Below are 19,096 nucleotides of genomic sequence, written 5' to 3'. Positions count from 1 at the left end.
AGCCCAACTCCTACTTACCTGCCAGGTGAGATACTATGATCACGTAGGTGCTTCTCCCAGGGCAAGGCTCACCCATTGCACTCTGGGTGTGCTGCTCCTGCGATTTCCCCAAATGTGGGAAACTTGACTGCATAATTTGTGTTTCCCCTGGTCGGCTCTCGTATAATTCAGATCTCTTTGTCTCAGGTCTCTCTCCAGCCTAGTTTGCTGTCTGTTTCCACTTCTCTTTTCTTAAGTGCCTTCCAATGCACAATGCAAACTACAGGTAGTGCTGCAGGGCCCACACCCTTTTACTTGCCTTACAGAGCAGCTCTGGAGCTGTTACAGTGCCAAGCTGCTGCAAGAAATCAGCTTGAATGCTTCAGGGGCTGGGGCATGGCCAACATGAGCCCCACACCGAAGGAGGGTGGGGGTGTTTAATGCGAACTAAGGGTCATCCAAGCGCCGCAAAAGGCCGCCATGCCCTGCATACCCCTTTTCTCTTTTCATATGCAGATGAGGGTTCCAGCCAACTTTGGCCCACTGCTTGGATGACATCACCGTATGCAAATCCGTCTTCTGCAGACCTTCCCCCAGGAATGCTTGTACTAGTTGTTGCATTTGGTTTGTTGTTTGGGCGTGCTTCAGTATTAGGCAGCCTTCTGCCCTCCCATGTTCATCTGAAAATATGTGTTCTCCCTGCAGTTGTTGTCCCCAGATGAGAGTTCCCTTGTGCTGCCTCAGTTGAATCTCCTTTACTTGACAGAGATGTGCCTGAGCAGCGGCCCTCCCCAGCCCTATCCCAAATCATACTTATTTTGCATAGTAGATACCATGGTCATAAAGACTGTTCTCCCAGGATGAGGTTCATTCATTGCATTCTGGGTATGCTGACCCCTGTGATTTCCCCAAATGTGGGAAACTCAACTGCATTATTTGTGGTAGTGGGGGACTGTTTTTGTGTTTTCCTCTGGTCAGCTCTGGTAAAAGTCAGATTTCTTTGTCTCAGATCTTCCTCTAGCCTTGTTCTTCTTTCGAGAGTTCCATTGTGCTGCCTCAGTTTGATCTCCTTCACTTGACAGGGGGGTACCCGAGTAGCGACCCTCCCCAGCTCTAGCCCAACTCCTACATACCTGCCAGGTGAGATACTATGATCATGAAGGTGCTTCTCCCAGGGCAAGGCTCACCCATTGCACTCTGGGTGTGCTGCTCCTGCGATTTCCCCAAATGTGGGAAACTTGACTGCATAATTTGTGTTTCCCCTGGTCGGCGCTTGTATAATTCAGATCTCTTTGTCTCAGGTCTCTCTCCAGCCTAGTTTGCTGTCTGTTTCCACTTCTCTTTTCTTGAGCCCCTGCCGTCTATGCCCTTGTGCACTCTCCTGACTTCTCCTGTCTGCTTACTTTGTGCCTTCCAACGCACAATGCGAACTACAGGTAGTGCTGCAGGGCCCACACCCTTTTACTTGCCTTACAGAGCAGCTCTGGAGCTGTTACAGTGCCCAGCTGCTGCAAGAAATCAGCTTGAATACTTCAGGGGCTGGGGCATAGCCAACATGAGCCCCACACCGAAGGAGAATGGAGGTGTTTAATGCGAACTAGGGGTCATCCAAGCACCGCAAAAGGCCGCCATGCCCTGCATAACCCTTTTTTCTTTGCATATGCAGATGAGGGTTCCAGCCAACTTTGGCCCACTGCTTGGATGACATCACCGTATGCAAATCCGTCTTCTGCAGACCTTCTCCCAGGAATGCTTTTACTAGTTGTTGCATTTGGTTTGTTGTTTGGGGGTGCTTCAGTATTAGGCAGCCTTCTGCCCTCCCATGTTCATCTGAAAATATGTGTTCTCCCTGCAGTTGTTGTCCCCAGATGAGAGTTCCCTTGTGCTGCCTCAGTTGAATCTCCTTTACTTGACAGAGATGTGCCTGAGCAGCGGCCCTCCCCAGCCCTATCCCAAATCATACTTATTTTGCATAGGAGATACCATGGTCATGAAGATTGTTCTCCCAGGGTTAGGTTCATTCATTGCATTCTGGGTATGCTGACCCCTGTGATTTCCCCAAATGTGGGAAACTCAACTGCATTATTTGTGGTAGTGGGGGACTGTGTTTGTGCTTTCCTCTGGTCAGCTCTGGTAAAAGTCAGATTTCTTTGTCTCAGATCTTCCTCTAGCCTTGTTCTTCTTTCGAGAGTTCCCTTGTGTTGCCTCAGTTGGATCTCCTTCACTTGACAGGGGGGTGCCCGAGCAGCGACCCTCCCCAGCTCTAGCCCAACTCCTACTTACCTGCCAGGTGAGATACTATGATCATGTAGGTGCTTCTCCCAGGGCAAGGCTCACCCATTGCACTCTGGGTGTGCTGCCCCTGCGATTTCCCCAAATGTGGGAAACTTGACTGCATAATTTGTGTTTCCCCTGGTCGGCTCTCATATAATTCAGATCTCTTTGTCTCAGGTCTCTCTCCAGCCTAGTTTGCTGTCTGTTTCCACTTCTTTTTTCTTGAGCCCCTCCCTTCTATACCCTTGTGGACTCTCTTGACTTCTCCTCCTGTCTGCTTACTTTGTGCCTTCCAACGCACAATGCAAACTACAGGTAGTGCTGCAGGGCCCACACCCTTTTACTTGCCTTTCAGAGCAGCTCTGGAGCTGTTACAGTACCCAGCTGCTGCAAGAAATCAGCTTGAATGCTTCAGGGGCTGGGGCATAGCCAACATGAGCCCCACACCGACGGAGGGTGGAGGTGTTTAATGCGAACTAAGGGTCATCCAAGCGCCGCAAAAGGCCGCCATGCCCTGCATACCCCTTTTCTCTTTTCATATGCAGATGAGGGTTCCAGCCAACTTTGGCCCACTGCTTGGATGACATCACCGTATGCAAATCCGTCTTCTGCAGACCTTCCCCCAGGAATGCTTGTACTATTTGTTGCATTTGGTTTGTTGTTTGGGGTGCTTCAGTATTAGGCAGCCTTCTGCTCTCCCATGTTCATCTGAAAATATGTGTTCTCCCTGCAGTTGTTGTCCCCAGATGAGAGTTCCCTTGTGCTGCCTCAGTTGAATCTCCTTTACTTGACAGAGATGTGCCTGAGCAGCGGCCCTCCCCAGCCCTATCCCAAATCATACTTATTTTGCATAGGAGATACCATGGTCATGAAGATTGTTCTCCCAGGGTGAGGTTCATTCATTGCATTCTGGGTATGCTGACCCCTGTGATTTCCCCAAATGTGGGAAACTCGACTGCATTATTTGTGGTAGTGGGGGACTGTGTTTGTGCTTTCCTCTGGTCAGCTCTGGTAAAAGTCAGATTTCTTTGTCTCAGATCTTCCTCTAGCCTTGTTCTCTTTTTGAGAGTTTCCTTGTGCTGCCTCAGTTGGATCTCCTTCACTTGACAGGGGGGTGCCCGAGCAGCGACCCTCCCCAGCTCAAGCCCAACTCTTACTTACCTGCCAGGTGAGATACTATGATCAGGAAGGTGCTTCTCCCAGGGCAAGGCTCACCCATTGCACTCTGGGTGTGCTGCTCCTACGATTTCCCCAAATGTGGGACACTTGATTGCATAATTTGTGTTTCCTCTGGTCGGCTACTCGTATAATTCAGATCTCTTTGTCTCAGGTCTCTCTTTAGCCTAGTTTGCTGTCTGTTTCCACTTCTCTTTTCTTGAGCCCCTGCCTTCTATGCCCTTGTGCACTCTCCTGACTTCTCCTGTCTGCTTACTTTGTGCCTTCCAACGCACAATGCGAACTACAGGTAGTGCTGCAGGGCCCACACCCTTTTACTTGCCTTACAGAGCAGCTCTGGAGCTGTTACAGTGCCCAGCTGCTGCAAGAAATCAGCTTGAATACTTCAGGGGCTGGGGCATAGCCAACATGAGCCCCACACCGAAGGAGAATGGAGGTGTTTAATGCGAACTAGGGGTCATCCAAGCGCCGCAAAAGGCCGCCATGCCCTGCATAACCCTTTTTTCTTTGCATATGCAGATGAGGGTTCCAGCCAACTTTGGCCCACTGCTTGGATGACATCACCGTATGCAAATCCGTCTTCTGCAGACCTTCTCCCAGGAATGCTTTTACTAGTTGTTGCATTTGGTTTGTTGTTTGGGGGTGCTTCAGTATTAGGCAGCCTTCTGCCCTCCCATGTTCATCTGAAAATATGTGTTCTCCCTGCAGTTGTTGTCCCCAGATGAGAGTTCCCTTGTGCTGCCTCAGTTGAATCTCCTTTACTTGACAGAGATGTGCCTGAGCAGCGGCCCTCCCCAGCCCTATCCCAAATCATACTTATTTTGCATAGGAGATACCATGGTCATGAAGATTGTTCTCCCAGGGTTAGGTTAATTCATTGCATTCTGGGTATGCTGACCCCTGTGATTTCCCCAAATGTGGGAAACTCAACTGCATTATTTGTGGTAGTGGGGGACTGTGTTTGTGCTTTCCTCTGGTCAGCTCTGGTAAAAGTCAGATTTCTTTGTCTCAGATCTTCCTCTAGCCTTGTTCTTCTTTCGAGAGTTCCCTTGTGTTGCCTCAGTTGGATCTCCTTCACTTGACAGGGGGGTGCCCGAGCAGCGACCCTCCCCAGCTCTAGCCCAACTCCTACTTACCTGCCAGGTGAGATACTATGATCATGTAGGTGCTTCTCCCAGGGCAAGGCTCACCCATTGCACTCTGGGTGTGCTGCCCCTGCGATTTCCCCAAATGTGGGAAACTTGACTGCATAATTTGTGTTTCCCCTGGTCGGCTCTCATATAATTCAGATCTCTTTGTCTCAGGTCTCTCTCCAGCCTAGTTTGCTGTCTGTTTCCACTTCTTTTTTCTTGAGCCCCTCCCTTCTATACCCTTGTGGACTCTCTTGACTTCTCCTCCTGTCTGCTTACTTTGTGCCTTCCAACGCACAATGCAAACTACAGGTAGTGCTGCAGGGCCCACACCCTTTTACTTGCCTTTCAGAGCAGCTCTGGAGCTGTTACAGTGCCCAGCTGCTGCAAGAAATCAGCTTGAATGCTTCAGGGGCTGGGGCATAGCCAACATGACTGACCCCTAGTTTGCATTAAACACCTCCACCCTCCTTCGGTGTGGGGCTCATGTTGGCTATGCCCCAGCCCCTGAAGCATTCAAGCTGATTTCTTGCAGCAGCTGGGCACTGTAACAGCTCCAGAGCTGCTCTGTAAGGCAAGTAAAAGGGTGTGGGCCCTGCAGCACTACCTGTAGTTTGCATTGTGCATTGGAAGGCACAAAGTAAGCAGACGGGAGGAGAAGTCAGGATAGTGCACAAGGGTATAGAAGGAAGCGGCTGAAGAAAAGAGAAGTGGAAACAGACAGCAAACTAGGCTGGAGAGAGACCTGAGACAAAGAGATCTGAATTATACGAGAGCCGACCAGGGGAAACACAAATTATGCAGTCAAGTTTCCCACATTTGGGGAAATCGCAGGAGCAGCACACCCAGAGTACAATGGGTGAGCCTTGCCCTGGGAGAAGCACCTTCATGATCATAGTATCTCACCTGGCAGGTAAGTAGGAGTTGGTCTAGAGCTGGGGAGGGTTGCTGCTCGGGTACCCCCCTGTAAAGTGAAGGAGATCCAACTGAGGCAGCACAAGGGAACTCTCGAAAGAAGAACAAGGCTAAAGGAAAATCTGAGACAAAGAAATCTGACTTTTACCAGAGCTGACCAGAAGAAATCACAAACACAGCCTCCCACTACCACAAATAATGCAGTCAAGTTTCCCACATTTGGGGAAATCACAGGGGTCAGCATACCCAAAATGCAATGAATGAACCTCACCCTGGGAGAAAAATCTTCATGACCATGGTATCTCCTATGCAAAATAAGTATGATTTGGAATAGGGCTGGGGAGGGCCGCTGCTCATGCACATCTCTATCAAGTAAAGGAGATTCAACTGAGGCAGCACAAGGGAACTCTCATCTGGGGACAACAACTGCAGGGAGAACATATATTTTCAGATGAACATGGGAGGGCAGAAGGCTGCCTAATACTGAAGCACCCCCAAACAACAAACCAAATGCAACAACTAGTGCAAGCATTCCTGGGGGAAGGCCTGCCGCAGATGGATTTGCATATGGTGATGTCATCCAAGCAGTGGGTCAAAGTTGGCTTCAACCCTCGTCTGCATATGAAAAGAGAAAAGGGGCGTGCAGGGCATGGTGGCCTTTTGCGGCGCTTGGCTGACCCCTAGTTTGCATTAAACACCTCCAACCTCCTTTGGTGTGGGGCTCATGTTCAAAGTTCAAAACAGGGTACAACTTGCACGGGTTAATGCTTGCATTGGTTAACTTATTAACATTATCCTTAACATTTATACAGTTGCTAAGTGCCTATTAGTCAAAAGGTTGGTGGTTCAATCCCACCCAGGGACGTAATTGACCTTGTGATCAGATTTTGGTGATATTTAAGTAGACAAGTCAAAATTGCAAACCCCCTCTTATGGTGTAGGGTACCTGGCCTTCTCTGATGTAATCAGAGTTAGATTTGATTAAGTGATTTTATAAAAAATCAGCTAGGAAGCACAATTTAGCAGTGGGTTGCAGAGAAAAAGAAAAATGCTGGCAGAAAAATCCAATTGAGTGATTAAACAGCTCTTCATTTTCTGGCTTTATTTTTATGATAACAAATTTGTTCTCTGAAAAGTGTCCACAAAGCCAAGTATCTGATTAACATCTTTGTAGGGATGGTTTTTCACCTATTACTAAATTAAACTTGCTTCATTGGAAAGGCAGCAAGATGCATCCTCATTTCAATATCTATGGAAATAATACAGGTTGACACCAGGAAACATTAACGCCACTGCATCTTTGCTGTTTTCTCATGTGGAAGTCTGTTTAATGTGAAAACAAGGTGATATCTAATTAGCACACAGGTAAGGAATTAAGAAAATCTTTATTTAAGGGTGAAGATGTTTCTCACAAAATCGTTGCCCCAATGCATCATTGAAATTCAAGCTGGAAAGATGATTTTAATATATCACTTGTACATTTTGTATTGCTCTTCTGGTGACAATGTAGTTTGTTTTTGTCAATTACCATTTTAATAATCGGGTAAAGAAAATTAATTGGATTTTTGAAAGAAAACAATACTGTCAATATACTATTAAAACAAATTAAAATGGTAAAAGTTATTGTACTTTAAGTAAAAATAAAAGCTAAAATATCAATCCCAGTTTTGGATTACTTTAATGAACAAAAAAAAATGCATATAGCAAAGGATAGTTTCAATCTGCCTACCTCTGGGTTATGGGCCCAGCATGCTTCCAGTGCAGTACTCTGCTGCACATGTAAGTGCAAGAGATCCTGAAGCACTCACTCATCATGCGAAAGTACCAATGTGTTTCTTCATTGGTTGCTGGAAGAAACATCTTACAAAAACTCTCCAGATTATTGACTTTTTAAAGTTTTTCTAGGAAACCTGCGACCCTCCAGCTGCTGTGGAACTACATATCCCAGCATGCCCTGCCTCAGTTTTAGCATACCTTAATAGCAAAACTGTGGCAGGGCATGCTGGGATGTGTAGTTTCACAGCAGCTGGAGGGCCACAGGATGAAGACCCATGTGCTAGAACCAAACCGCAGGTACATTGAATGCTAGCAAGCTGAATGTTTAAATCCTTTTTGTTCCGCAGCATTCCAATGCGGAAGATTCCATGGAACCAGAGATTATTCCATTGAGAAGGACATGCTGCCTGGATGACTGCACTGTGCAAATTAAATCACGGAGCCAGTTGGCTTGTGGGTGGCTCTGGTGACTGGGTGGTTGGGTGGGCGGTGTGTCGGAGGTGGAGCACATGCAAATGAATGTGTATCATCCAGCTAGTGAGAGAGAAAACTCATGCAGGAGTGTGCCTGCTTGTCAGTGAGTTATGCACCTTGCCAGACGTCAAATCTACATGGAGCAACTGGAGGGGACAAGAGCAGGTTTGGAAAATATACACAGAAGAGCATATATGCTGGCGCATTCTCCATGATTGTGTCAGCTTATGTTTTGGTGCACTGCACTTTCCTCCACTAAGTTTTAGCCATTTTGTTTAAACGCAAGTGTAGTTGCTTCTCGCTCTTTTGGCTGTGATATTGTATTGTGGTTGAAGAGTCTGCTGGAGGGATTGTTTTCTTCATTGGCGAGAGACTGAAGATATTCCAGGATGGAAGGCTTGGGAACACTATCCGTTTTTCAGTTGTGGAAGAGTTGAAAGACCGGATTGGACTACATTCTATAGTAAAGGGTATCTTTGTATTTATTAATCCTCCCTTTATATGTGTCTGTCTTTTAATAAAGCTTTGGGCTTGTGATTCCGTCACCCTCTTACACTCCACACCCATAGCCTTATTAACTATTGTATTGTTTAAATGTATAGTGCAGTTCATGATTTATAGTGTAGGCTGACCTGTACTGTAGTTCTTGAACTGTACTATACCGACAGCATTTGTATTGTGTTTTGGCTGTGCTGCAACACAGTACTTATGTGTGTAATGTTTATGTATGTTTTTTTGCTTCTTTATGTCAATAAAGACTGCTTTTTCAATCCAATATCTGAAAACAATCAATGTTTATCTTTGATGGCAATAGAAGTGGTATGATATTTGCTGCTTTTGAAAGGCAATATCTGATATGTCCCCTATCTGGGAACCATATATTAAATGGCTTTTCAGAAAAGGGAGATGGGAGAAGAGCTTTCAGTACTTGTAGGACCGATGCACATTTCCTATTCTAGCCTCCAAAAACAGATTCAGTTGCATTTTCCAGCGTGTTTTGGATGCGCCTTTGCAAATGTCTTACATCGACAAACTTATTTAGTACTATTTTGCAAATAGGGTTACATTGTTGCAACATTGTGTTCCCTAATTGCTTGATTTTTTAAATGCAACAATTGATAAAAACACCTGATAACTGCTCTGCGGAGTCTTATTTTGTGTCTACTTCTTATCTACATTTAATTCCGTACCTCTAATCAAGGCATTTTTAAATGCTGGCGGCTGCCAGGACGTGAGGCCTACCTAGACTTTAGATCTGAATTTGAATGTACTTGTGAACTAACTTAATTTCCTACTTCTAAATTCATTCCTAAATTCACTACTTACATGAATCCTGTAGTTGGGCATTTTGGGACTTCGATTGTGGGCATTGTTTTGTGTCCAGACCAGCAGCAGGTGGTGTGCATTTGCTGGAAAGGCATCGAAGACCTCCGATATGCTGCATCTCCTGATGTGTGTCTCCCTCAAGTGGCTGTCAGCAAATGCCTGCTAGACACCCCATTCCAAGCTGATTGTGACATCACGGAACATGCATCATAGAACAGGCATGCTAAAACATGGGTCTTCAACCTGCGACCCTCCAGCTGCTATGGAACTACACATCCCAGCATGCCCTGCCTCAGTTTTAGCATACCTTATAGCAAAACTGTGGCAGGGCGTGCTGGGATGTGTAGTTTCACAGCAGCTGGAGGGCCACAGGATGAAGACCCATGTGCTAGAGCCAAGCCGCAGGTACATTGAATGCTAGCAAGCTGAATATTTAAATCCTTTTTGTTCCGCAGCATTCCAATGCGGAAGATTCCATGGAACCAGAGATCCTTCCATTGAGAAGGACATGCTGCCTGGATGACTACACTGTGCAAATTAAATCACGGAGCCAGTTGGTTTGTGGGTGGCTCTGGTGACTGGGTGGTTGGGTGGGTGGTGTGTCGGAGGTGGAGCACATGCAAATGATTGTGTATCATCCAGCTAGTGAGAGTGAAAACTCATGCAGGAGTGTGCCTGCTTGTCAGTGGGTTATGCACCTTGCCAGACGTTAAATCTACATAGAGCAGCTGGAGGGGACAAGAGCATGTTTGCAAAATATAGATAGAAGAGCATATATGCTGGCGCATTCTCCATGATTGTGTCAGCTTATGTTTTGGTGCACTGCACTTTCCTCCACTAAGTTTTAGCCATTTTTGTTAAGCTCAAGTGTAGTTGCTTCTCGGCCTTTTGGCTGTGATCTTGTATTGTGGTTGAAGGGTCTGCTGGAGGGAGGGATTGCTTTCTTCATTGGCGAAAGACCAAAGATATTCCAGGATGGAAGGCTTGGGAACACTATCTGTTTTTCAGTTGTGGAAGAGCACAGAGGTCGGATTGGACTACATTCTATAGTAAAGGATGTCTTTCTATTTATTAAACCTCCCCTTATATGTGTCAGTCTTTCAATAAAGCTTCGGGCTTGTGATTCCCTCACCCTCTTACACTCCACACCCATAGCCTTATTAACTGTTGTATTATTGTACAGTTTAAATGTATAGTGCAGTTCATGATTTATAGTGTAGGCTGGCCTGTGCTGTAGTTCTTGAACTGTACTATACCATCAGCATTTCTATTGTGTTTTGGCTGTGCCGCAACGCGGTACTTATGTGTGTAATGTTTATGTATGTTTTTTTGCTTCTTTATGTGCATCGGTCCTACAAGTAATGAAAGCTCTTCTCCCATCTCCCTTTTCTGAAAAGCCATTTAATATATGGTTCCCAGATAGGGGACATATCAGATATTGGATTTCAAAAGCATCAAATATCATACCACTTTTATTGCCATCAAAGATAAACATTGATTGTTTTCAGATATTGGCTTGAAAAAGCAGTCTTTATTGACATAAAAAAAAACATACATAAACATTGCACACATAAATACAGTGTTGCAGCACAGCCAAAACACAATACAAATGCTGACGGTATAGTACAGTTCAAGAACTACAGCACAGGCCAGTCTACACTATAAATCATGAACTGCACTATACATTTAAAGTATACAATAATACAACAGTTAATAAGGCTATGGGTGTGGAGTGTAAGAGGGTGAGGGATTCACAAAACCGAAGCTTTATTGTAACACAGACACATATAAGGGGAGGGTCAATAAATAGAAAGATATCCTTTACTATAGAATGTAGTCCAATCCGACCTCTGTGCTCTTCCACAACTGAAAAACAGATAGTGTTCCCAAGCCTTCCATCCTGGAATATCTTTGATCTTTCGCCAATGAAGAAAACAATCCCTCCCTCCAGCAGACCCTTCAACCACGATACAAGATCACAGCCAAAAGGCCGAGAAGCAACTACACTTGAGCTTAACAAAAATGGCTAAAACTTAGTGGAGGAAAGTGCAGTGCACCAAAACATAAGCTGACACAATCATGGAGAATGCGCCAGCATATATGCTCTTCTATCTATATTTTGCAAACCTGCTCTTGTCCCCTCCAGCTGCTCTATGTAGATTTAACGTCTGGCAAGGTGCATAACCCACTGACAAGCAGGAACACTCCTGCATGAGTTTTCTCTCTCACTAGCTGGATGATACACAATCATTTGCATGCGCTCCACTTCCGACACACCACCCACCCAACCACCCAGTCACCAGAGCCACCCACAAGCCAACTGGCTCCGTGATTTAATTTGCACAGTGTAGTCATCCAGGCAGCATGTCCTTCTCAATGGAAGGATCTCTGGTTCCATGGAATCTTCCGCATTGGAATGCTGCGGAACAAAAAGGATTTAAATATTCAGCTTGCTAGCATTCAATGTACCTGCGGCTTGGCTCTAGCACATGGGTCTTCATCTTGTTGCATTTGGTTTGTTGTTTGGGGGTGCTTCAGTATTAGGCAGCCTTCTGCCCTCCCATGTTCATCTGAAAATATGTGTTCTCCCTGCAGTTGTTGTCCCCAGATGAGAGTTCCCTTGTGCTGCCTCAGTTGAATCTCCTTTACTTGACAGAGATGTGCCTGAGCAGCGGCCCTCCCCAGCCCTATCCCAAATCATACTTATTTTGCATAGGAGATAACATGGTCATGAAGATTGTTCTCCCAGGGTTAGGTTCATTCATTGCATTCTGGGTATGCTGACCTCTGTGATTTCCCCAAATGTGGGAAACTCAACTGCATTATTTGTGGTAGTGGGGGACTGTGTTTGTGCTTTCCTCTGGTCAGCTCTGGTAAAAGTCAGATTTCTTTGTCTCAGATCTTCCTCTAGCCTTGTTCTTCTTTCAAGAGTTCCCTTGTGCTGCCTCAGTTGGATCTCCTTCACTTGACAGGGGGGTGCCCGAGCAGCGACCCTCCCCAGCTCTAGCCCAACTCCTACTTACCTGCCAGGTTAGATACTATGATCATGAAGTTGCTTCTCCCAGGGCAAGGCTCACCCATTGCACTCTGGGTGTGCTGCCCCTGCGATTTCCCCAAATGTGGGAAACTTGACTGCATAATTTGTGTTTCCCCTAGTCGGCTCTCATATAATTCAGATCTCTTTGTCTCAGGTCTCTCTCCAGCCTAGTTTGCTGTCTGTTTCCACTTCTTTTTTCTTGAGCCCCTCCCTTCTACACCCTTGTGCACTATCCTGACTTCTCCTCCTGTCTGCTTACTTTGTGCCTTCCGATGCACAATGCAAACTACAGGTAGTGCTGCAGGGCCCACACCCTTTTACTTGCCTTACAGAGCAGCTCTGGAGCTGTTACAGTGCCAAGCTGCTGAAAGAAATCAGCTTGAATGCTTCAGGGGCTGGGGCATGGCCAACATGAGCCCCACACCGAAGGAGGGTGGGGGTGTTTAATGCGAACTAAGGGTCATCCAAGCGCCGCAAAAGGCCGCCATGCCCTGCATACCCCTTTTCTCTTTTCATATGCAGATGAGGGTTCCAGCCAACTTTGGCCCACTGCTTGGATGACATCACTGTATGCAAATCCGTCTTCTGCAGACCTTCCCCCAGGAATGCTTGAACTAGTTGTTGCATTTGGTTTGTTGTTTGGGGGTGCTTCAGTATTAGGCAGCCTTCTGCCCTCCCATGTTCATCTGAAAATATGTGTTCTCCCGGCAGTTGTTGTCCCCAGATGAGAGTTCCTTTGTGCTGCCTCAGTTGAATCTCCTTTACTTGACAGAGATGTGCCTGAGCAGCGGCCCTCCCCAGCCCTTTCCCAAATCATACTTATTTTGCATAGGAGATACCATGGTCATAAAGATTGTTCTCCCAGGGTGAGGTTCATTCATTGCATTCTGGGTATGCTGACCCCTGTGATTTCCCCAAATGTGGGAAACTCAACTGCATTATTTGTGGTAGTGGGGGACTGTGTTTGTGTTTTCCTCTGGTCAGCTCTGGTAAAAGTCAGATTTCTTTGTCTCAGATCTTCCTCTAGCCTTGTTCTTCTTTCGAGAGTTCCATTGTGCTGCCTCAGTTTGATCTCCTTCACTTGACAGGGGGGTACCCAAGCAGCGACCCTCCCCAGCTCTAGCCCAACTCCTACATACCTGCCAGGTGAGATACTATGATCATGATGGTGCTTCTCCCAGGGCAAGGCTCACCCATTGCACTCTGGGTGTGCTGCTCCTGCGATTTCCCCAAATGTGGGAAACTTGACTGCATAATTTGTGTTTCCCCTGGTCGGCTCTCGTATAATTCAGATCTCTTTGTCTCAGGTCTCTCTCCAGCCTAGTTTGCTGTCTGTTTCCACTTCTCTTTTCTTGAGCCGCTGCCTTCTATGCCCTTGTGCACTCTCCTGACTTCTCCTGTCTGCTTACTTTGTGCCTTCCAACGCACAATGCAAACTACAGGTAGTGCTGCAGGGCCCACACCCTTTTACTTGCCTTTCAGAGCAGCTCTGGAGCTGTTACAGTGCCCAGCTGCTGCAAGAAATCAGCTTGAATGCTTCAGGGGCTGGGGCATAGCCAACATGAGCCCCACACCGACGGAGGGTGGAGGTGTTTAATGCGAACTAAGGGTCATCCAAGCGCCGCAAAAGGCCGCCATGCCCTGCATACCCCTTTTCTCTTTTCATATGCAGATGAGGGTTCCAGCCAACTTTGGCCCACTGCTTGGATGACATCACCGTATGCAAATCCGTCTTCTGCAGACCTTTTCCCAGGAATGCTTGTACTAGTTGTTGCATTTGGTTTGTTGTTTGGGGGTGCTTCAGTATTAGGCAGCCTTCTGCTCTCCCATGTTCATCTGAAAATATGTGTTCTCCCTGCAGTTGTTGTCCCCAGATGAGAGTTCCCTTGTGCTGCCTCAGTTGAATCTCCTTTACTTGACAGAGATGTGCCTGAGCAGCGGCCCTCCCCAGCCCTATCCCAAATCATACTTATTTTGCATAGGAGATACCATTGTCATGAAGATTGTTCTCCCAGGGTGAGGTTCATTCATTGCATTCTGGGTATGCTGACCCCTGTGATTTCCCCAAATGTGGGAAACTCGACTGCATTATTTGTGGTAGTGGGGGACTGTGTTTGTGCTTTCCTCTGGTCAGCTCTGGTAAAAGTCAGATTTCTTTGTCTCAGATCTTCCTCTAGCCTTGTTCTTTTTTCGAGAGTTTCCTTGTGCTGCCTCAGTTGGAGCTCCTTCACTTGACAGGGGGGTGCCCGAACAGCGACCCTCCCCAGCTCTAGCCCAACTCCTACTTACCTGCCAGGTGAGATACTATGATCAGGAAGGTGCTTCTCCCAGGGCAAGGCTCACCCAATGCACTCTGGTTGTGCTGCTCCTACGATTTCCCCAAATGTGGGACACTTGATTACATAATTTGTGTTTCCTCTGGTCGGCTCTCGTATAATTCAGATCTCTTTGTCTCAGGTCTCTCTCCAGCCTAGTTTGCTGTCTGTTTCCACTTCTCTTTTCTTGAGCCGCTCCCTTCTATGCCCTTGTGCACTATCCTGACTTCTCCCGTCTGCTTACTTTGTGCCTTCCAAAGCACAATGCAAACTACAGGTAGTGCTGCAGGGCCCACACCCTTTTACTTGCTTTACAGAGCAGCTCTGGAGCTGTTACAGTGCCCAGCTGCTGCAAGAAATCAGCTTGAATGCTTCAGGGGCTGGGGCATAGCCAACATGAGCCCCACACCGAAGGAAGGTGGAGGTGTTTAATGCGAACTAGGGGTCATCCAAGCGCCGCAAAAGGCCGCCATGCCCTGCACACCCCATTTTTATTTTCATATGCAGACGAGGGTTGAAGCCAACTTTGACCCACTGCTTGGATGACATCACCATATGCAAATCCATCTGCTGCAGGCCTTCCCCCAGGAATGCTTGCACTAGTAGTTGCATTTGGTTTGTTGTTTGGGGGTGCTTCAGTATTAGGCAGCCTTCTGCCCTCCCATGTTCATCTGAAAATATGTGTTCTCCCTGCAGTTGTTGTCCCCAGATGAGAGTTCCCTTGTGCTGCCTCAGTTGAATCTCCTTTACTTGACAGAGATGTGCCTGAGCAGCGGCCCTCCCCAGCCCTATCCCAAATCATACTTATTTTGCATAGGAGATACCATGGTCATGAAGATTGTTCTCCCAGGGTGAGGTTCATTCATTGCACTCTGGGTATGCTGACCCCTGTGATTTCCCCAAATGTGGGAAACTCGACTGCATTATTTGTGGTAGTGGGGGACTGTGTTTGTGCTTTCCTCTGGTCAGCTCTGGTAAAAGTCAGATTTCTTTGTCTCAGATCTTCCTCTAGCCTTGTTCTTCTTTCGAGAGTTCCCTTGTGCTGCCTCAGTTGGATCTCCTTCACTTGACAGGGGGTGCCCGAGCAGCAATCCTCCACAGCTCTAGCCCAACTCCTACTTACCTGCCAGGTGAGATACTATGATCTTCACTGTTAGGGCAATCAGGATGTGGAATTCCCTGCCAGGGAAGGTGGTAATGGCGGACTCTGTAATTGGATTTAAAAAAGGAATGGATACATTTCTGAATGAAAAAGCTATCCAAGGTTATAATACTTAAAATATCAACATGGTTAATCCGGGGGTAACATGAGTTATAGTAGTTAACTAGTCATAAAACATTATTCAGCAAGTATGTAGAATCATCACAACTTAAAACAGGTTGAACACGATAGGCAATTTGGCAATACTTTGGGATCAAAATGACTCCCAAATTCTATGATTTAAGCTGTTTTTTTAGGGTTTTTTGAAAAAAACACCCGAATCCAAAACACACCAGGATGAGGAGGATATGGGTGTTGCTGGCGCTGTTGAGGAAATTGACAAGGAGGATTCTGATGGTGAGGTGGTTTGTTTAAGTCAGGCACCCGGCGAGACACCTGTTGTCCGTGGGAGGAATATGGCCATTGACATGCCTGGTGAAAATACCAAAAAAATCAGCTCTTCGGTGTGGAAGTATTTCAACAGAAATGCGGACAACAGGTGTCAAGCCGTGTGTTGCCTTTGTCAAGCTGTAATAAGTAGGGGTATAGACGTTAACCACCTCGGAACATCCTCCCTTATACGTCACCTGCAGCGCATTCATCATAAGTCAGTGACAAGTTCAAAAACTTTGGGCGACAGCGGAAGCAGTCCACTGACCAGTAAATCCCTTCCTCTTGTAACCAAGCTCACGCAAACCACCCCACCAACTCCCTCAGTGTCAATTTCCTCCTTCCCCAGGAATGCCAATAGTCCTGCAGGCCATGTCACTGACAATTCTGACGAGTTCTCTCCTGCCTGGGATTCCTCCGATGCATCCTTGAGTGTAACGCCTACTGCTGCTGGCGCTGCTGTTGTTGCTGCTGGGAGTCGATGGTCATCCCAGAGGGGAAGTCGTAAGACCACTTTTACTACTTCCACCAAGCAATTGACTGTCCAACAGTCTTTTGCAAGGAAGATGAAATATCACAGCAGTCATCCTGCTGCAAAGCGGATAACTGAGGCCTTGGCATCCTGGGCAGTGAGAAACGTGGTTCCGGTATCCATCATTACTTCAGAGCCAACTATAGACTTGATTGAGGTACTGTGTCCCCGGTACCAAATACCATCTAGGTTCCATTTCTCTAGGCAGGCGATACCGAAAATGTACACAGACCTCAGAAAAAGACTCACCAGTGTCCTAAAAAATGCAGTTGTACCCAATGTCCACTTAACCACGGACATGTGGACAAGTGGAGCAGGGCAGACTCAGGACTATATGACTGTGACAGCCCACTGGGTAGATGTATTGACTCCCGCCGCAAGAACAGCAGCGGCGGCACCAGTAGCAGCATCTCGCAAACGCCAACTCTTTCCTAGGCAGGCTACGCTTTGTATCACCGCTTTCCAGAATACGCACACAGCTGAAAACCTCTTACGGCAACTAAGGAAGATCATCACAGAATGGCTTACCCCAATTGGACTCTCCTGTGGATTTGTGGCATCGGACAACGCCAGCAATATTGTGCGTGCATTATATCTGGGCAAATTCCAGCACGTCCCATGTTTTGCACATACCTTGAATTTGGTGGTGCAGAATTATTTAAAAAACGACAGGGGCGTGCAAGAGATGCTGTCAGTGGCCACAAGAATTGCGGGACACTTTCGGCGTACAGGCACCACGTACAGAAGACTGGAGCAACACCAAAAACGCCTGAACCTGCCCTGCCATCATCTGAAGCAAGAAGTGGTAACGAGGTGGAATTCAACCCTCTATATGCTTCAGAGGATGGAGGAGCAGCAAAAGGCCATTCAAGCCTATACATCTGACCACGATATAGGAGGTGGAATGCACCTGTCTCAAGCGCAGTGGAGAATGATTTCAACGTTGTGCAAGGTTCTGCAACCTTTTGAACTTGCCACACGTGAAGTCAGTTCAGACACTGCCAGCCTGAGTCAGGTCATTCCCGTCATCAGGCTTTTGCAGAAGAAGCTGGAGACATTGAAGGAGGAGCTAAGACAGAGCGATTCCGCTAGGCATGTGGGACTTGTGGATGGAGCCCTTCATTCGCTTAACCAGGATTCACGGGTGGTCAATCTGTTGAAATCAGAGCACTACATTTTGGCCACCGTGCTCGATCCTAGATTTAAAACCTACGTTGTATCTCTCTTTCCGGCAGGGGTTCAAAGACCTGCTGGTGAGAAAATTATCAAGTCAAGCGGAACTTGATCGGTCAACAGCTCCTCCTTCACATTCTCCCGCAATTGGGGGTGCGAGGAAAAGGCTCAGAATTCCGAGCCCACCCGCTGGCGGTGATGCAGGGCAGTCTGGAGCGACTGCTGATGCTGACATCTGGTCCGGACTGAAGGACCTGCCAACGATTACGGACATGTCGTCTACTGTCACTGCATATGATTCTCTCACCATTGAAAGAATGGTGGAGGATTATATGAGTGACCGCATCCAAGTAGGCACGTCAGACAGTCCGTACGTATACTGGCAGGAAAAAGAGGCAATTTGGAGGCCCTTGCACAAACTGGCTTTATTCTACCTAAGTTGCCCTCCCACAAGTGTGTACTCCGAAAGAGTGTTTAGTGCCGCCGCTCACCTTGTCAGCAATCGGCGTACGAGGTTACTTCCAGAAAATGTGGAGAAGATGATGTTCATTAAAATGAATTATAATCAATTTCTCCGTGGAGACATTGACCAGCAGCAATTGCCTCCACAAAGTATACAGGGAGCTGAGATGGTGGATTCCAGTGGGGACGAATTGATAATCTGTGAGGAGGGGGATGTACACGGTGATGAATCGGAGGATGATGAGGTGGACATCTTGCCTCTATAGAGCCAGTTTGTGCAAGGAGAGATTAATTGCTTCTTTTTTGGTGGGGGTCCAAACCAACCCGTCATTTCAGTCACAGTCGTGTGGCAGACCCTGTCACTGAAATGATGGGTTGGTTAAAGTGTGCATGTCCTGTTTATACAACATAAGGGTGGGTGGGAGGGCCCAAGGCAATTCCACCTTGCACCTCTTTTTTCTTTTATTTTTCTTTGCGTCATGTGCTGTTTGGGGAGTGTTTTTTGGAAGGGCCATCCTGCGTGACACTGCAGTGCCACTCCTAGATGGGCCAGGTGTTTGTGTCGGCCACTTGGGTCGCTGAGCTTAGTCACACAGCTACCTCATTGCGCCTCTTTTTTTCTTTGCGTCATGTGCTGTTTGGGGAGTGTTTTTTGGAAGGGCCATCCTGCGTGACACTGCAGTGACACTCCTAGATGGGCCAGGTGTTTGTGTCGTCCACTTGGGTCGCTGAGCTTAGTCACACAGCTACCTCATTGCGCCTCTTTTTTTCTTTGCGTCATGTGCTGTTTGGGGAGTGTTTTTTGGAAGGGCCATCCTGCGTGACACTGCAGTGCCACTCCTAGATGGGCCAGGTGTTTGTGTCGGCCACTTGGGTCGCTGAGCTTAGTCACACAGCTACCTCATTGCGCCTCTTTTTTTCTTTGCGTCATGTGCT

At 47.1% G+C, this 19,096-nt stretch overlaps 15 non-coding genes and 3 pseudogenes across 15 annotated transcripts; 16 read left to right on the top strand and 2 right to left on the bottom strand.

Annotated features, from left to right (window-relative positions):
• Window positions 1-10: 10 nt before the first annotated feature.
• Window positions 11-173, top strand: LOC135033800 (U1 spliceosomal RNA). The gene has a single exon (XR_010229133.1). It is a non-coding gene; the product is annotated as a U1 spliceosomal RNA (small nuclear RNA).
• Window positions 174-788: 615 nt separating this feature from the next.
• LOC135033741 (U1 spliceosomal RNA) lies at window positions 789-952 on the top strand. Its single transcript, XR_010229080.1, has one exon. It is a non-coding gene; the product is annotated as a U1 spliceosomal RNA (small nuclear RNA).
• Window positions 953-1,104: 152 nt separating this feature from the next.
• Window positions 1,105-1,267, top strand: LOC135033789 (U1 spliceosomal RNA). The gene has a single exon (XR_010229123.1). It is a non-coding gene; the product is annotated as a U1 spliceosomal RNA (small nuclear RNA).
• A 671-nt stretch (window positions 1,268-1,938) lies between these two features.
• Window positions 1,939-2,102, top strand: LOC135033843 (U1 spliceosomal RNA). Its single transcript, XR_010229169.1, has one exon. It is a non-coding gene; the product is annotated as a U1 spliceosomal RNA (small nuclear RNA).
• A 152-nt stretch (window positions 2,103-2,254) lies between these two features.
• LOC135033814 (U1 spliceosomal RNA) lies at window positions 2,255-2,396 on the top strand (annotated as a pseudogene).
• Window positions 2,397-3,090: 694 nt separating this feature from the next.
• LOC135033820 (U1 spliceosomal RNA) lies at window positions 3,091-3,254 on the top strand. Its single transcript, XR_010229151.1, has one exon. It is a non-coding gene; the product is annotated as a U1 spliceosomal RNA (small nuclear RNA).
• Window positions 3,255-3,406: 152 nt separating this feature from the next.
• On the top strand, window positions 3,407-3,570 carry LOC135033781 (U1 spliceosomal RNA). Its single transcript, XR_010229120.1, has one exon. It is a non-coding gene; the product is annotated as a U1 spliceosomal RNA (small nuclear RNA).
• A 671-nt stretch (window positions 3,571-4,241) lies between these two features.
• On the top strand, window positions 4,242-4,405 carry LOC135033912 (U1 spliceosomal RNA). Its single transcript, XR_010229228.1, has one exon. It is a non-coding gene; the product is annotated as a U1 spliceosomal RNA (small nuclear RNA).
• Window positions 4,406-4,557: 152 nt separating this feature from the next.
• LOC135033813 (U1 spliceosomal RNA) lies at window positions 4,558-4,699 on the top strand (annotated as a pseudogene).
• Window positions 4,700-5,317: 618 nt separating this feature from the next.
• On the bottom strand, window positions 5,318-5,480 carry LOC135033793 (U1 spliceosomal RNA). The gene has a single exon (XR_010229127.1). It is a non-coding gene; the product is annotated as a U1 spliceosomal RNA (small nuclear RNA).
• A 152-nt stretch (window positions 5,481-5,632) lies between these two features.
• On the bottom strand, window positions 5,633-5,796 carry LOC135033735 (U1 spliceosomal RNA). Its single transcript, XR_010229074.1, has one exon. It is a non-coding gene; the product is annotated as a U1 spliceosomal RNA (small nuclear RNA).
• A 5,953-nt stretch (window positions 5,797-11,749) lies between these two features.
• Window positions 11,750-11,913, top strand: LOC135033700 (U1 spliceosomal RNA). The gene has a single exon (XR_010229040.1). It is a non-coding gene; the product is annotated as a U1 spliceosomal RNA (small nuclear RNA).
• Window positions 11,914-12,065: 152 nt separating this feature from the next.
• Window positions 12,066-12,200, top strand: LOC135033848 (U1 spliceosomal RNA; annotated as a pseudogene).
• A 702-nt stretch (window positions 12,201-12,902) lies between these two features.
• LOC135033927 (U1 spliceosomal RNA) lies at window positions 12,903-13,066 on the top strand. Its single transcript, XR_010229243.1, has one exon. It is a non-coding gene; the product is annotated as a U1 spliceosomal RNA (small nuclear RNA).
• Window positions 13,067-13,218: 152 nt separating this feature from the next.
• LOC135033816 (U1 spliceosomal RNA) lies at window positions 13,219-13,381 on the top strand. Its single transcript, XR_010229147.1, has one exon. It is a non-coding gene; the product is annotated as a U1 spliceosomal RNA (small nuclear RNA).
• A 671-nt stretch (window positions 13,382-14,052) lies between these two features.
• Window positions 14,053-14,216, top strand: LOC135033931 (U1 spliceosomal RNA). Its single transcript, XR_010229247.1, has one exon. It is a non-coding gene; the product is annotated as a U1 spliceosomal RNA (small nuclear RNA).
• Window positions 14,217-14,368: 152 nt separating this feature from the next.
• Window positions 14,369-14,531, top strand: LOC135033863 (U1 spliceosomal RNA). The gene has a single exon (XR_010229184.1). It is a non-coding gene; the product is annotated as a U1 spliceosomal RNA (small nuclear RNA).
• A 671-nt stretch (window positions 14,532-15,202) lies between these two features.
• LOC135033937 (U1 spliceosomal RNA) lies at window positions 15,203-15,366 on the top strand. Its single transcript, XR_010229253.1, has one exon. It is a non-coding gene; the product is annotated as a U1 spliceosomal RNA (small nuclear RNA).
• The last annotated feature ends 3,730 nt before the right edge of the window (window positions 15,367-19,096 follow it).

Source organism: Pseudophryne corroboree, unplaced genomic scaffold (assembly GCF_028390025.1).
Source record: "Pseudophryne corroboree isolate aPseCor3 unplaced genomic scaffold, aPseCor3.hap2 scaffold_576, whole genome shotgun sequence".
NCBI lineage: Eukaryota > Metazoa > Chordata > Amphibia > Anura > Myobatrachidae > Pseudophryne > Pseudophryne corroboree.
This window is presented reverse-complemented; position numbering and strand designations above follow the sequence as displayed.